The sequence below is a fragment of the Triturus cristatus genome, chromosome 5_1, assembly GCF_964204655.1.
Source record: "Triturus cristatus chromosome 5_1, aTriCri1.1, whole genome shotgun sequence".
Lineage (NCBI taxonomy): Eukaryota > Metazoa > Chordata > Amphibia > Caudata > Salamandridae > Triturus > Triturus cristatus.
The window spans coordinates 446,507,153-446,523,750 of record NC_140587.1 but is presented as its reverse complement, the minus strand read 5'-3'; the positions used below and the strand labels follow the sequence as shown (position 1 = coordinate 446,523,750).

The window sequence follows — 16,598 nt, the reverse complement described above, 5'->3', positions numbered from 1 at the left end:
CCCCCCCTCGCCGCCCCCGGTCGGCGTTTTTTCTGAATATGACCTCAGATCAGACGTGGCTATCTGCTGAATTTAAGCATATTACTAAGTGGAGAAAAATAAACTAACCAGGATTCCCCCAGTAACGGAGAGGGAAGAGCCCAGTGCTGAATCCCTGGCCGGGGAAATGTGGCATACAGAAGACCGACTCTCCAGCGTCACTCAGTGGGCCCAAGTCCTTCTGATCGAGGCTCACCCCGTGGACGGTGTAAGGCCCGTAGCGGCCCCCGGCGCCGGGATCGGGTCTTCTCGGAGTTGGGTTGCTTGGGAATGCAGCCGAAAGTGGGTGGTAAACTCCATCTAAGGCTAAATACGTGTGCGAGACCGATAGCCAACAAGTACTGTAAGGGAAAGTTGAAAAGAACTTTGAAGAGAGAGTTCAAGAGGGCGTGAAACCGTCGAGAGGTAAACGCGTGGGGTCCGTGCAGTCTGCCCGGAGGATTCAACACAGTGCGAAGGTTGGTGGCCCGGGAGTTCCGGATCCCCTCCGCACCCAGGCCCTACCCGGCCCCCACAGGGTGCATTTCCTCTGCGGCGGTGCGCTGCACCCAGCTCTGGGTTGGCTTGGAAGGTTTCGGGGTGGCAGGTCGCCCTCCGCTCCGGTGGAGGGTGTTACAGCCCCCTGGCAGCAGCTTCGTCATGTTCGCTGGGTCGAGGGAGATTCGACCACCTCCATGCCCTCCCCCGGGCACCCCTCGGGGTACACCGGGGCGGGGAAGGGGAATGGGGCCCCTGCTCCCAGCACGACTGGAGCTGACTGTGCTCATTGCGCCCCGACCACGTTGCAACGCCGGGCAGGGAGGCCCACGCCGGGCGCCAGGGGTCTGCGGCGATGTCGGTTACCCACCCGACCCGTCTTCAAACACGGACTAAGGAGTCCAACACGTGCGCAAGTCGGAGGACTGAGGGAAACCCTGTGGCGCACTGAAGGTGAGGGCCGGCACAATGAAGGTGAGGGCCAGCGCACGCCGAATGAGGTGGGGTTCCACCGCGCTCCTAGCAGCGGGCGCACCACTGGTTCGTCTTCCTGCTCCGTCAGGGAGGTGGAGCATGAGCGTGCGTGATGGGACCTGAAAGATGGTAAACTATGCCTGGGTAGGGCAAAGCCAGAGGAGGACGGTGGCCATGGAAGTCGGAATCCGCTAAGGAGTCACTTGCCGAGTCAATTAGCCCTGAAAATGGATGGCGCTGGAGCGTCAGGCCCATACCCAGCCGTTGCCAGTGGTGAGAGCAGCGGGGGCTAAGCCGCGATGAGTAGGAGGGCTGCTGGGGTGTGCACGGAAGCCCAGGGCGAGGGTCCGGGTGGAGCCACCGCAGGTGCAGATCTTGGTGGTAGTAGCAAATATTCAAACAAGAACTTTGAAGGCCGAAGTGGAGAAGGGTTCCATGTGAACAGCAGTTGAACATGGGTCAGTCAATCCTAAGAGATGGGCGAGTGCCATTCGGAAGGGACGGGCGATGGACTCTGTTGTCCTGGGCCGATAGAAAGGGAGTCTGGTTCAGATCCCCGAACCCGGAGTGGTGGGGACGGGCGCCCTCGGGGCGTCCAGTGCAGTAACGCAAACGATCCCGGAGAAGCCGGCAGGAGCCCCGGGGAGGGTTCCCTTTTCTTTGTGAAGGGCAGGGCGCCCTGGAATGGGGTCACCCCGAGAGAGGGGCCTGAGCCTTGGAAAGCGTCACGTTCCGGTGGCATCCGGTGAGCTCCAGCTGGTCCTTGAAAATCTGGGGGAGATGGTGTAAATCTCGAGCCGGGCTGTACCCATATCCGCAGCAGGTCTCCAAAGTGAACAACCTCTGGCATGTTGGAACAATGTAGGTAAGGGAAGTCAGCAAGTCAGAGCCGTAACTTCGGGAAAAGGATTGTCTCCAAGGGCAGGGTCAGTCGGGCTGGGGCGCGAAGCGGGGCTGGGTGCGTACCGCGGCTGGATGAGGTGCCTCCCTCCGGGGTGCCGGCAACTCTGAACGTGAGCCGGGCCCTTCCTCTGGTTCTCCCCAGCTTCGGTGGTCGCCTCTCCCCGTGCCTCCTCCCCAGAGGTGCGGGGCCGGCGTTCTGCCTCGTTCGGCGCCTAGCAGCTGACTAAGAACTGGTGCGGACCAGGGAAATCTGACTGTTTAATTAAAACAAAGCATCGCGAAGGCCAGAGGCGAGGGTTGACGCGATGTGATTTCTGCCCAGTGCTCTGAATGTCACAGTGAGGAAATTCAATGAAGTGCGGGTAAACGGCGGGAGTAACTATGATTCTCTTAACCTATTCTCAGTTGTAGTGGCCTTTACCTCCCAGTGGTTCCGCCGGTAACTGCCTCTATAGTGCTAGACTCTGCGTAGATAAGTCTATGGAGACACTCCAAACAAGGTTCTATCATGGCGGCGAGCATGATAGTGAGAAATGGCAAAGCAAACAAACACAATTCCAGATGGGGTAGTTCCCGGAGATTAAAAACCCCGCTAAGAAGGTGTAAGGAGGTGCTGTCTTTTCCAGAAATCATTAACCTCCTAACCGAATTTGACAAACCAGCACCCGCTTTAAACAATGCAACAACGATTCAGATCACGGTATAGGCCCTAGTTCACCCTCCGTAGCAGAAGAAGACACAAAAGTAGACCTCAGCGAAACCATCGAGTTTGTGGCCTCCTCAGCCAAGAATGACATTGTTACAACCAACTTTGAAAATCTACCTTATGTGTACGAGGTCAGCAAAGAATTAATAACAAAGAAAAGTGACTACACAAAAAAAGTCACATATTGGAAATACCCAAACGAAAAGTATAAATGTGACTTGTGTGGAGACATATTGGGAACTTTTAAAGAATTGAGAAAACACGTCTCCAACAAGCATAAAGGCTTCTATCTCAAAACGTATTGCTCAAAATGTGGCAAAGATGCCGAATACCACAATATTGCATGCCATCATGCCAAATGTAAAGGAAGACCTCAGAAAGGAGAGCTGCCATTCCTGTGCAGCTTCTGTGACCTCAGATTTGGAACAAAGATTGGAGCTTCACAACATGCTCGGCATGCGCATCCAAGAGCGCAAAATGAGGCTAGACTAGCAGCTCTAGCAAGCAGCAAACCTTCAAAATTATGGTCACAGGAAGAAATACTGCTATTAGCAGAATTGGAAAAAGTGTATGAGAACAAGAGAAATATTAATGCTCTGATGGTTCCATATTTAGACAATAAAAACAGAAAACAAATTGCAGATAAAAGAAGATATTGAAGATATAAAAGTAAAAAATTAGCAAAAGATGTACTGCAAGCATCAAGTGTTTCTGAGAATGACTCTTGCGATGAACCAGAGGTTACAGTGGAAGTAACAACAGAAAAAGCGCAGAGACTTTATCAATCGCAAACGTGCGCAACAATTCAAGAACTTTGATGAGCTGGAGGACAGAATCTCAGAAGACGAGAAGTACACCCAAAACATAGCGCAACACAATGCTGCTATGGATCTGATGGATGAGATAGTGACATATCTCGGAAAACACCATTGATATAAGTCCTGTACCAGCAAATCGTAGAGAACCAGCAAGCAAACTCAATAATGAGCCTATGAACTCTGCTCAAGATGAGCACCAGAATGCCTCAGTAGAAAACAAGATAACAAAGAAAGACCAGAAAAACGGAAGGCTTAATAGGACACACAAGAAAAATTATGCAAAAGCAAAGGGCAGCTATAAAGAATACCAGGCAATTTTTTAAAAAGGCAAAAAGAAAATTGCCAGGATTATCACTGATGGGGCAGAAGATGCCACTTGCCAAATCAGTGCTGATGAAATTTTCCAATACTACAAAGGCATAATTGAAATAGAAAACAAGAAAAACCCTGAATTCATACCGATTGATCGGATACCGGATGAATGGGAAATTAGAAATGTATGTACAGAAATTACTCTGCTCGAAATAACAAATGCCTTCAATGGCTCAGATTTAAAGAAAGCAATGGGGCCTGATAAGATTGGTCTGAATGACTTGAATAAAGTACATAGCAGGCAACCAAGACTGCTGCCCAGAATGTTATCGTCTTGGTTATCGATGAGAAGAGTACCAGAAAGTATCAAAAAGAACCGGTCGATATGGATACCCAAGAATGTACTGATTAGTGAACTTAAAAAAATCAGTAATTGGCGTCCAATTACCATCGATATTGGCGTCCAATTACCATCGGTACTGCATTCATGAAGTTATTCACAACAATACTAACTGAAAGACTCATTTTTTGTTGAATTGAATACAAGACAAAAAGGCTTCATGAAGGGGAGAGGTTGTCTCGAGAATCTGACTTCTGCAAAATATCATAAAAGGGGCACGAAAAAACAGTCACTCATTAGCAGTAGTGTTCATAGATATCTCAAAAGCCTTTGACTCTGTCAGCCATGGTCACATTCTACACAGTCTCACAAGGCACATAGTTCCATCATACATCAGAGACATAATAAAAGACATACACTGACTCAACAACATTTTTCAAGGGAAAGAACAACAAAGCAACTCCTGAAATACCAATGAAATCTGGGGTTAAACAAGGTGACTCTTTATCCCCCACTGCTATTTAACATTGCCATGAATCCTCTGATCTGTGATCTTCAGAAAGACTGCAAGGGCTTCACATTCAGATCTGATGGTCTTATTGAGCAAATCACCGCTCTCGCCTTTGCCGATGACGTCGCAGTACTCAACAGCATCTGGGAAGGAATGAGTACAAATCTGAAAATCATTGAAAAATTCAGTAAAACAACAGAATTAAAACTTAATGTGAAGATTACACATGGATTTTATATCAGTAACCACGAAGATAAAAACCCTGATTGACAACTGTAAACCATGGCAGTTTGAAAAACAAAATATTGAAAACCTTCATCCAGGAGAAAGTGAGAGATACCTCGGATTGAACTTTGATCCACACACTGGCCATACAAGCAACAACACAATTAATGAGGTTCTTGTTAATTGGGCTAAAAAAACTTTATAATCTACCACTTAAGCCCATGCAGAAAATAGAAATTTTGTGTCAATACTTGATCCCTAAACTGTCATTTAAATTGGAAATGACAGGAACAGAAGCTAAAACTTTAAATGTTCTGGATCAAACAATAAAAAAGTATGTCAAACATTTTCTACACCTTCCTGCATACACATGTGATAGTCTCCTATATTCGAAAAGATCATTTGGGGGACTCAGTATATCAAAACTATATACAACAATTGGTCTAAACAAAGTCAATAGTTTATTGTATCTCAGGGCAGCTCCAGATCTGTACATAGCTTATTCATTTATGTATGCAGGAGAAGTAATACATGAAAAAATGATATCATCAAAACAAACAAACTCAACATTTTAGACAGTAAGTTTCTGAGTTATGATTTGAATTTGTGAGCAACATATGAATGAAGAAAAGAAGAATTTGAGAAATGGGCAAATTTCCCTGTCCAAGGTGATGGTATAAAATACTTAGCAAGTAATCCCACCTCAAATTTCTAGATCAGCAAGCATAACAAAATGAAAGAAAATCGGATGTATGACGATACATCGACGGCCATTTCAACGCGGTCTGTTAGATCGCGGTTTTCACTACGCAAGTCGTTACATCGACTTGCGCTGGAGGGGCGCTGGACTTCGGAATAGTGTGAATTACTATTCCAACTCCAGTCTACATACAGTAGGGAAGGTGTTGGAAACAGTAATTTACACTATTCCTTAGTCTACAGCGCCCTCCAGTGAAAGTCGATGTAACAACTTGCGTAGTGAAAACCACGATGTAATAGTACCACGTCGAAATGGATGCGTGGTAAACCATGTCTCCCAAGAAAATCGATACATAGCTGCGGTGATGTTAAGGGCAAATGTCTTATATACTAGAGAAACCATCACTAGGGGAAGAAATGGTACATTTGCTACATGCAGGTACTGTAAAGATGTTTGAGAAACAATTTCACATATTTCAGGTGCATGTCCCAAAACCAAGGACGTTAGGATAAAAAGACATAATAAAATTCTGGAATTGCTCATTGATAGAGCAAAAAGGTGTGGTTGGATGGCATATAGGGAACCTCATGTTAAGAATAACCAAGGTGAACGATGAAAACCAGACGTAGTGTTTACCAAAAATGGTACAGCTGTAGTGATTGAGGTTTCAATTCGTCATGAAAACTCACAGAATTCCCTTGAATTAGCGTTTGAGAGTAAAGTTAAATACTATCAGGATGTGTCACAGCAAATCAAAGATCTCACCAAATGTAACATTGTAAAATTTCATAGCTTTATTGTTGGACGTCGTGGTATTTGGCCTCAATGTAATGATGTTGCTCTGGCTGATCTAGGTCTGCAAATGTCATTCCCGTTCAAGAAAAATGTTTGCCTGACTACTTTAATGGGCACTCTTAAAATGCTCCAAGTATTCATGGACAATTAAATATCAAGCTTATGCTGAGATGTACACTTTCTTGCAGCACACGTCACCCTTATAAAGGATATTGTTTTATACTGTTGATTCATTAATATTGAAATGTGGTTAAACAGTTACATAATAGTTTATAATTGACAAAAGATTTAGTATAGATGTGAATTTTATAGATGTGAATTTTTTAAGAATTTTATAGATGTGCATTTTCTAGTTAGATGTGCAATTTATAGATGAGTATTTTTATACATGTGTGCTTATAACAATTTAGATACAAATGTGTACATCATAATTATTGAAATGTCTTGAATGTTGAATACGTCTCAAATAATTATACACATAATCACCACATACCACACATTGATTATTGAAGTCCTGCTAATCATATTTTAATTTCTCAGGACTGTTCGTAGACAATGTAAATTGTTGGAATAGTACTGCAGGGTGTACTATCTCTGGCCTATACGTGATCCCAGTCCCAGCGAGGACAGCGTTCAGTGTAGCTGTACTCCGGAGCGAACAAATGTTGTATTGTTGGAAGCAAAACTGATTTGACACTGAGGGGCAGCATAATAACCCAGAATGAGCCACCACGTGGTGGTACAGAAATAGCCAAATGCCTCGTCATCTAATTAGTGACGTGCATAAATGGATGAATGAGATTCCCACTGTCCCTACCTACTATCTAGCAAAACCACAGCCAAGGGAACGGGCTTGGCAGAATAAGCGGGGACAGAAAACCCCGTTGAGCTTGACTAGTCTGGCACTAGTGTGGCATATGGCCATGTCTGAACTGGGGTGGCAGAGTGGGCTAAAGAACGGTGATGGATTAAACCCAGATCAGTTGACTGGGGGTGAGTGCTTGCAATGTTCAACACTCCGTCCATCATTTCCTTTGGTTTTTGCTTTGTTCGCCATAAGTTGGCAGGGTATGCTCAGACGTGAGTCCCTTGCTCACTTTGCCACTGGATTCAAGCAAGCCTGGCTGAAGACGGCTGAAATGCCAGAAACCAGTCCCAGGAAGCTTGTTTCCGGTCCAGGGAAGACATGGCTTGGCAGTTCGGGCGGGTCTGTTCCCATGAGGCACAGGGTCAGACTGATTTGCATATGGCCATGTCTGAACTGGAGTGGCAGAGTGGGCTAAAGAACGGTGATGGATTAAACCCAGATCAGTTGACTGGGGGTGAGTGCTTGCAATGTTCAACACTCCGTCCATCATTTCCTTTGGTTTTTGCTTGGCACTGTGAAGAGACATAAGAGGTGTAGGATAAGTGGGAGGCCCTCGGGCCGCCGGTGAAAAATCACTACTCATTGTTTTTTCACTTACCCGGTGAGGCGTGGTGCGAGCCCCATGGGGCTCTCGCTTCTGGCTCCAAGCACCCGTGCCCGCGACCCGCCCCAGGGACAGTGGCAGGTGGGGAGTTTGACTGGGGCGGTACACCTGTCAAATGATAACGCAGGTGTCCTAAGGCGAGCTCATGGAGGACAGAAACCTCCCGCGGAGCAGAAGGGCAAAAGCTCGCTTGATCTTGATTTTCAGTATGAATACAGACCGTGAAAGCGGGGCCTCACGATCCTTCTGACTTTTTGGGTTTCAAGCAGGAGGTGTCAGAAAAAAGTTACCACAGGGATTGTGGCGACCAAGCGTTCATAGCGATGTCGCTTTTTGATCCTTCGATGTCTGCTCTTCCTATCATTGTGAAGCAGAATTCACCAAGCGTTGGATTGTTCACCCACTATTAGGGAACGTGAACTGGGTTTATACCGTCGTGAGACATGTTAGTTTTACCCTACTGACGATGTGTTGTTGCAGTAGTAATCCTGCTCAGTACGAGAGGAACAGGTTCAGACATTTGGTGTATGTGCTTGGCTGAGGAGCCAATGGGGCGAAGCTACCATCTGTGGGATTATGACTTAACACCTCCAAGTCAGAATCCCCCTAAACCGTAACGATACCGAAGTGCCGTGGAGCCTCGGTTGGCCTGGGATAGCAAGCCTCTCAAGGGGCCGGTGCATAGAGCTGCTCGCTTGAGGACCGGAGCACGGACAGAAGGGGACCGCCTCCATTGCCCTTAGTGCACCGCATGTTCGTGGGGCACCCAGTGCTAAATCATTCATAGAATACCTGAATCTGCGTCAGGGTTTCGTAAGTTGCAGAGCACCTACCTCGCTGCGATCTATTGAAAGTCATCCTCTGAGCCAAGCTTTTGTCTTTCCGTGCGTGGGTGCCTGCGGATGTCCTCCTCCACCACACCCAGGGGTGGGTCCTTCTGCCGCCGGGAGGGACACGGAGGGGGTGACGTGGGCTCGCGGGATGCCGCCTCCACCACGTGCCCTCTGGCACGGGGTGCAGGGATGAGGGCCACCATCCCTTGCAGATCAGCAAGGTGACCAGATGGCCTGGGCTAGCCGGCCCCCCCCTTGCTCTTGCTCGCAAACAAGTCGAGCAAAGAGGTGAGCAGCCCCAGGGAAGGAGCCTCCCGAGCAGCGGCCTCGGAGCGTCTGGCCACCCTCGCCATCGTCGGATGGCAAGGGTGACTGGGCCTGGCTGCCTCAGGCCATCTGGGTACTGGGTCATCCCGGGCCATCAGGGCGCCTGGCTGCGTGACCAGATGGCCCTGCAGGCCGGGCGACCAGATGGCCCTGCGGGCCAGGTGACCAGATGGACAGCCTGCCGGCCGGGCTAGCTCTAACTTTTGTCCTTCCCCAGGGTTCTGTAATGAGGAAAATGGGCTCCCCGGGCAGGCCGGCGGGTCGAGGACGTGGCCTGGGCTTAACCCTCCTTGTTTCCAGCCGAGGGTCCGGGCATTGGGGCCTTGGGGAGGTTCTCCCCGGCCTGGCTAGGGTTCGGAAGCTAGGCCTGGGGCTCGAGCTTTGCAAGCCAGCCAAGGGTCTGGGTGCTGGGGAAGGGGTTCCACGGGGCGCAGAGAGGCTCTCGCCAGCCTGGCTATGGCTCGGAAGCTGCAACTGGGCCCAGGGCTTGATCTCCATCTGTCGGGCCCCGGGGTGTGGGGACCCCCCCGTCCTGCAAGCCAGCCAAGGGTCCAGGCGCTGGGGAAGGGGGTCCATTGGGGCCTGAGGAGGCTCTCCCCAGCCTAGCTAGGGTTCAGAAGCTGGGAGCGGGCCCCGGTCTCGAGCTCTGTCTGGCAGGCCCTGGGGTGCGGGAGCCCCCCGTCCTGCAAGCCAGCCGAGGGTCCGGGTACGGGGGTCCATGGGGCCCGGGGAGGCTCTCGCCAGCCTGGCTAGGGCTCGGAAGCTGGCCCCGGGCCTTGAGTTCCGTCCGGTGAGCCCCGGGGTGCGGGAGCCTCCTGTCCTGCAAGCCAGCCGCGGGTCTGGGGACGGGGGTTCACCGGGGCACGGAGAGGCTCTCGCCAGCCTGGCTATGGCTCGGAAGCTCGACCGGGCCCAGGGCTTGAGCTACATCCGGCGGGCCCCGGGGTGCGGGAGCCCCCCGTCCTGCAAGCCAGCCAAGGGTCTAGGCGCTGGGGAAGGGGGTCCACCGGGGCCTGAGTAGGCTCTCCCCGGCCTAGCTAGGGTTCAGAAGCTGGGACTGGGCTCGAGCTCTGTCTGGCGGGCCCCGGGGTGCGGGAGCCCCCCCCCGTCCTGCAAGCCAGCCGAGGGTCCGGGCACTGGGGACGGAGGTCCACCGGGGCCTTGGGAGGCTCTCCCGGGCCAGGCTAGGGTTCAGAAGCTGGGACCGGGCTCAGGGCTCGAGCTCCATTCAGCGGGCCCCGGGTTGCGGGAGCCCCCCAGTCCTGCAAGCCATCGGAGGGTCCGGGCGCTGGGGACAGGGATCCATCAGGGCCCAGGGAGGCTCTCTCCGGCCTGGCTGCGTTCAGAAGCAGGGACCGGGCCAGGGAGCGGGGGTGGCTAGCTAACTCCGCTCCACTGGCGGAGCGGAGTTCTCTGCCCACCCCTACCCTATATGCGAGAGAAAAAGAAGGCTCTGGATTGTGCCTTTGAGTAGATACTTTGGAACACCTCACTATAAACTGGCCTTGAGGACCTGTAGGACAGATACTGAGTCATGTATTGTTTTTCTGTTGCCAAATTTCTTGAATCAGCCTGGCCTATTCACTCCAAGTTCTTAAAATAAGCAGGAGCTGCTCCCAATGTGCATAAGAACTAATTAATTTTTCAGGTAAAAGCAGTAGGAAGCTCTGTTATTCTGAGTAGTTTGTGCAAAAAGTGTAATTTTGTAATGAACTGATAACCAATTTTTAAGTATATCAATATGCCCTTTTATGACCTCAATATTTTATGCTTGGGTCCATTCCTTCCTACATTCTTTATAACTTCGGCTGGGAACCAGTTTAATTTTGTAAATCATGTTATTTGAGATTGTTGATGCAAGTTGTTATACTAATGCTGTAAAGTGTTTTTATATTTTTTGTGCTGCTTTTATGGTCTTTAACTAAGGTAAAGTAGATGGGGAAGTAGTACTGCTGAAGGTAATTTCGGACCTTCTGGATATCAGACTTTCAGAGGTTTTATACAATTCTATAAACAAATGAAAAAGGGATACATTGGTAGAATGGCTTTTTCGTGGCTGCAAAGATTGTATTGGAGTCTAGTGACTGCAAGGTCCAAATCTAACTTTTTATAACTTATGAAGTACTGGGTTTTTAAAACCCAGCGGTGCAGGGGAACACACCCTAAGACTTCGGGTTCTTCCTGTTTCAGACCTACAGAAACACAGAGTCTTCTAGGTGAAGTCAAAGATCAATTTATTGGCTGCAGACCACTTACAGGTGTCCGAGAAGTACAGCACAATGTATGTTCTCAGGAGACTGCTTAAAATTACAGAAACGGGCTTCTCCTTAAATACAAAATATCATGCTTCAGGCACACATTCCTCGTTTTACGATATGGTCATTCACATGTATTCATTACAAACGAAAAGGCAGTCATGATGACCATCCCACATTCCAGTTAAGCCAGCCCACAATTATTTACCCAGCGAGGCTCAGATCCCACATCAGATATCAACAGGTCCCAATAAACACGGGCATCTCCTGTTTGTAAAACAAGCCATAAAGCAGGAAGAGTCAGGTGTGAAAGAGATTAGCCGGAGGCTTGTGTGGGATGAAAAAAGGCTTTATGGTGTGTCAAACCCTGATGCTAATCACAGGTGGCCGTAGGACGGGGAGCTCGTGGGACCGGACTGACCTGGGGCAGCGGAGCCAAGCTGCACAGGTCACAGAGAAGTCAAACAGAAGGCACATGTGTTCTAAAGGCCCGTACTTGTTCGTAATGTGTAGCCTATGTGAGGGCAACCATAAGATGGCCACCGCTCCAAGATGGAACCCACGAAGTTAATGTAAAATATCGTATACAAAGTGCATTTATCGCTAAAACGTTATACAAAGCACTTGTACATACTGCATTGGCCATTCGCGGTTCGCTAATACCGGAATAGGCAGGGGTAGGGCCCTGTCTCCCACGCGGTCCCAAATTCTAAAGTACCACAGACCCTCCTTTTGCCCTTACATAGGCAATAACTAGGCTCATTTCAATCCGAGTCCAGGTCTATATTCATGAAGTCATGGAGATGTTGCTGTAGCATCATCCTATTACTTAGCTCGTCCCTCGATACAGGTTTCCTTACTCATAATGTAGCACAGAGGCCACATATCACAGGAGCACACTGTATACACAGACAGAACAAGAAAAGAATGGCTAAGATCATTCCAATGACCATCAGAATCTTCCAACCCCAGGCAGATATCAGTTCCCAGAACCACCCCATCAGATTCAGATATTTTATGCAGTTTGGAGATGGCTTGATAAACTGTTGGAGCGTTATCTGGTATGAAAATGCAACAGCTAGATTGGATGACCTTACATACCCCACCGCGGTCTGCAAGTATGACGTCTAGAACCATACGGTTCTGCAAAGTCATGAGGCGATCCGCTTGGAGCTCAGCTGTCAAATTACCAAGGGCACCAGCCGTAACAGTAACAGTGGATTCAACCACACAAGTCAGTTGTCTCAAAACGGCAGGAAACCCAAAAAGAAGTCTCCTGCTTCCTGACCGGCAGTATCCTCCTTACTAATCACGCCTCTTACAACTCTGGTCTTGTGATAATCAGAGGCGGCAGTAAATGTCGGCGGTAGCAAGTTTGCAATATAACATGTGCCCGAGAAATCAGGGGGCAACCATGTATATGCTCGGTCATTGCAGACAAAATATGTACCCTTGGCAGCCAAAAACGCAGGGGAAAACTGTGATGGAAAAGTGTACGTTTCAGTACAGTCACTTTTCCCCAGTTGAGCTCTTGGATTCTGACCATTACCTTGTAAACAGAACCGACCTATGTGGGGTACGACCCAAATTGGGGATGAGATTTTCCGCTGCCTTTCACCCAGACTGATACTATACCCCGTCGCGTTCCACCCTACATAAGCTCACAATTCCTCCTTGGGAATAGATGAGTATGCGTCGATATCTCTGCTCATATCGGCAACTCCTTTCATTAAGGCCTTATTATTTGTGCTAGGTCTGATGGAACGCGGTTGTCGCGGGGAGTAGGCATCTATTGCAAAGAGAAACATGGTCTGGAATGCCCATGACGATCCATTGTAACTAAACGGTAGCACTAGATAAGGAATACCCTTGTTAATGGTATGTGGCATTAAACCACACACCCAACAATTGGTTGTATTCATGACTAGTTGGTGCTGGTGCAGGAGTTGAATGAATGAATTGTTTACAAACTCGGAACGTCTAGCTTGTTCATGTTCAGGCAGAGGGTGGAAAGAGTGCAAGGAGGCAGTAGGAGGAGGTATAGGCTGTACAGTGGGTGCAACTGGCACTTGAGAGGAGAAGAATACATAGCCTACAGTAAACACCATCATACTACATAGTATAAACAAACACAATAATATAAAACGTTTGCTCTTCATTATTTTACATATTTTCGTTTTAAAGTTCATTTCCTCAGCGGGTCTCTCCATCTTGAAAAACTCCATCCTCTAATCGGGCCGCCTGCGGCGGGTGAGTATCTTCTGCTAAGGAGTACGCCTGTCAGTCCAGGGAACGCCCTAGACCAACCAGAACCGTTGACCTATCGTCTTCGGCCTGTACCCCAAAGTCTTGTCACCGCGACCCTGCGGCTGAACCCGGATGGTGGTTCGAAAAACAAAAAATCAAAAAGTCCTTCAGATGGGAGAGCTATAATATTAAAAAATAGTAAGGGAAGGGAGTTTTTATTTGTCCATAGGCCTTGGTCTCGGCCTCAAATTATAGCGGTGTCTGCCAGGTACTGTCTGGTCTTAAAACAAGAGTTCAGGCTCTGTGGTGTTCTATCAAATTGACGGTGGCACAGCTTCTTGCAAAATATCGTCACTCTCTTGTTCTGAAGTTGTGCCTCTTATGCGTGCATCACTAAATGGTACAAAACGAGGTACAGTGTCAGTTTCAGAGTCAGCGATACCCTCCTGGACCCACCGGTCGTATGGTAGGGGCAAAGGGATCCGTTTGCAGTGGGCGCCGTGAATCCAATTCTTTTTCCCTTTCACTCGAACCGCTGATCTTGTTGACAGAAGTACGAGGTGAGGGCCGATCCAACGGGGCTCATCGTTGCTCTTTCGCTGGAAGTTTTTCACGAGAACCCACGTGCCAGGGTCGATAGGGTGTCCAGGAGCTTCAGAGGCCTGGGGAAGAGTATCGTGCACCTGTTGGTGTAAAATACGCAATTTAGCCGTCAATTCATACAGATAGTCAAGCAGTACTGGATGTTCGATTTCGCTGAATTTTGTCGGTCTTGGCACACCCCATACATTGGCCGGGCGGCCAAAAACCACCTCATATGGACCAAGTCCTACTCGTGAATGCACAGTCATTCTCGTGGATAGGAGTGCTAAAGGCAGAGCGTCAGGCCATTTAAGACCGGAGCACGCCTGGATTTTGGCCAGTTTTAGCTTCAGAGTGCCATTGTAGCACTCTACTAATCCAGCTGATTGGGGGTGATGTGCAGCGTGAAATTTCTGCTTTATACCTAATCCCTCACACACATTCTTCATCACTCGACCCACAAATTCACTCCCATTATCACTCCACACCATTCTTGGCATTCCAACCCTAGGGAAAAATTCTTTCACAAGGGCTTTGGCTGTGGATAAAGCAGTGTTGTCCTTTAGGGGATATGCTTCTATCCATTTTGAAAAAGCGCAAACAACAACCAGTACATATTTCAAGTTGTTGCACCTTTCCATGTGGATAAAATCTAGCTGCAAAACCTCAAATGGATATGATGGAGGCGCAAAATGACCAGCTGGAGTTGGGGTTCCTCTACCAGGGTTGTATTTCAAACATACCATACAATTCTTGACCACATTCTCTGCACACTTGGGAATTCCAGCGTTCTGCCATACTGGAGCCAACAACTTACAGATTCCTTTCACACTAATATGTGCCATTCCATGTGCCATAGTAACCACTGGAAGCACATATGCATCAGGTAGCAACCATCGCCGATGTTCTGGCAAATCAACCCAACAACCATTCTCATCCAATTTACCCGCACTTTCTCTCCACTTGCTCAACTCTTTCTCTGTGGCTTCAGCTTGAAGGGACTTCACACTCTCTATCGTGTCTTCACACATTCCAACATCACCAACCCATCTTGCAGGGCCTGCAACATACATTCGAGTCTTCACATCTTTTGCTGTTTCTTTCGCGATTTCATCAGCAAATGCGTTACCACGACCAACATCATCAGTGACTTTCTTGTGCGCACTGCATTTCATAATCGCAACTTGTAACGGTAGGGTCAGTGACTCAAGGAGATCATTCACCAACTTGCCATTCTGAATTTTAGCTCCATGTGAAGTCAGGAACCCACGTTCCTTCCACAGGCGCCCAAAACTATGGGCCACACCAAAGGCGTACTGGCTGTCAGTATATATGTTCACTTTCATTCCTTCAGACAACACGCATGCTCTTGTAAGGGCAATTAATTCTGCTGCTTGAGCCGAATTATGTGGCACACGTGCAGTTTCAACAATCGTGTGCAAAGTCGTGATAGCATATGCAGCAGTCGTATCACCATTCGGAAGCTTGAAGCACGAACCATCCACCCACAAGGTACCATCACACTCAGTCAGGGGAGTATCTTTAAGATCCACTCTCCCTTTTGTCTCTTCTTCTGTTCTGAACAGACAATCATGCTGTTCAATCTCATCTATGTCTGCTGGAATCGGCAATAATGTAGCTGGATTCAATGTGTTGCATCTCTTTATGTGTATATGGTTTGCCAACAGTGTCAATTCATACCCTGACAATCGAGCACTAGTTAAGTGCTGTGTCTTGGTCCTGTTTAACAATGTGTCCACAGCATGTGGAACCATAACAATCAATGTGTTATCCATCACTAGTCCAGCAGACTGTCGAATAGACATAGCTGCTGCGGCTGTGGCTCTCAAACAACTTGGCAATGCCCTCGCTACCGGGTCCAAGGTTGACGAAAAATATGTGCATGGACGCGGTCTGTCGCCAAAGGGCTGTGTTAGCACTGATAATGCGCAACCGTCCTTTTCATGAACATACAATGTAAAAGGCTTACTGTAGTCAGGGGTACCCAACACAGGAGCTGAACATAATGTATTACGCAATTCCCAAAAACTTTTCTGACACTCTTCAGACCATGGGACAGGATTCAGTGTATTTTTACATGTTAATGCTAACAAAGGTTTTGCCAGCAAAGAAAAATTTGGTATCCAGTGCCTACAGTATGAAGTAATGCCCAAGAAAGCACGCACTTCTCTCTGTGTTCTTGGCACGCTCAATTGTGCAATGGCTTGAATTCTTTCTGAGGTCAGTTTCCTTCCCTCCTTCGATAAGAGATGACCTAAGTAGGTCACTTCTTGTCGACAATATTGCAATTTGGAGAGAGACACTTTATGATGAGAGGCAGACAAATGACGCAACAATGACAATGTAGCTTCTTTGCAAATCTTTTCAGTATCCGCGGCGATTAGTAAATCGTCAACATACTGAATAAGGATAGCGCCACTAGGTAAAACAAGTGCATCAAGCTGCGCTTTTAAAGCTTGACTGTATATTGATGGGCTTTCACAGTAGCCCTGTGGAGCGCGTTTAAAGCGGAAGCTTCGACCTCCTAAACTGAAGCCAAAAATGTCCCTGCTCTCTTCTGC

The 16,598-nt window shown here is 48.3% G+C and overlaps 1 pseudogene; it reads left to right on the top strand.

The window, feature by feature from the left end:
* The first annotated feature begins 39 nt into the window (after positions 1-39).
* On the top strand, positions 40-8,650 carry LOC146831034 (28S ribosomal RNA; annotated as a pseudogene).
* Positions 8,651-16,598: the final 7,948 nt, after the last annotated feature.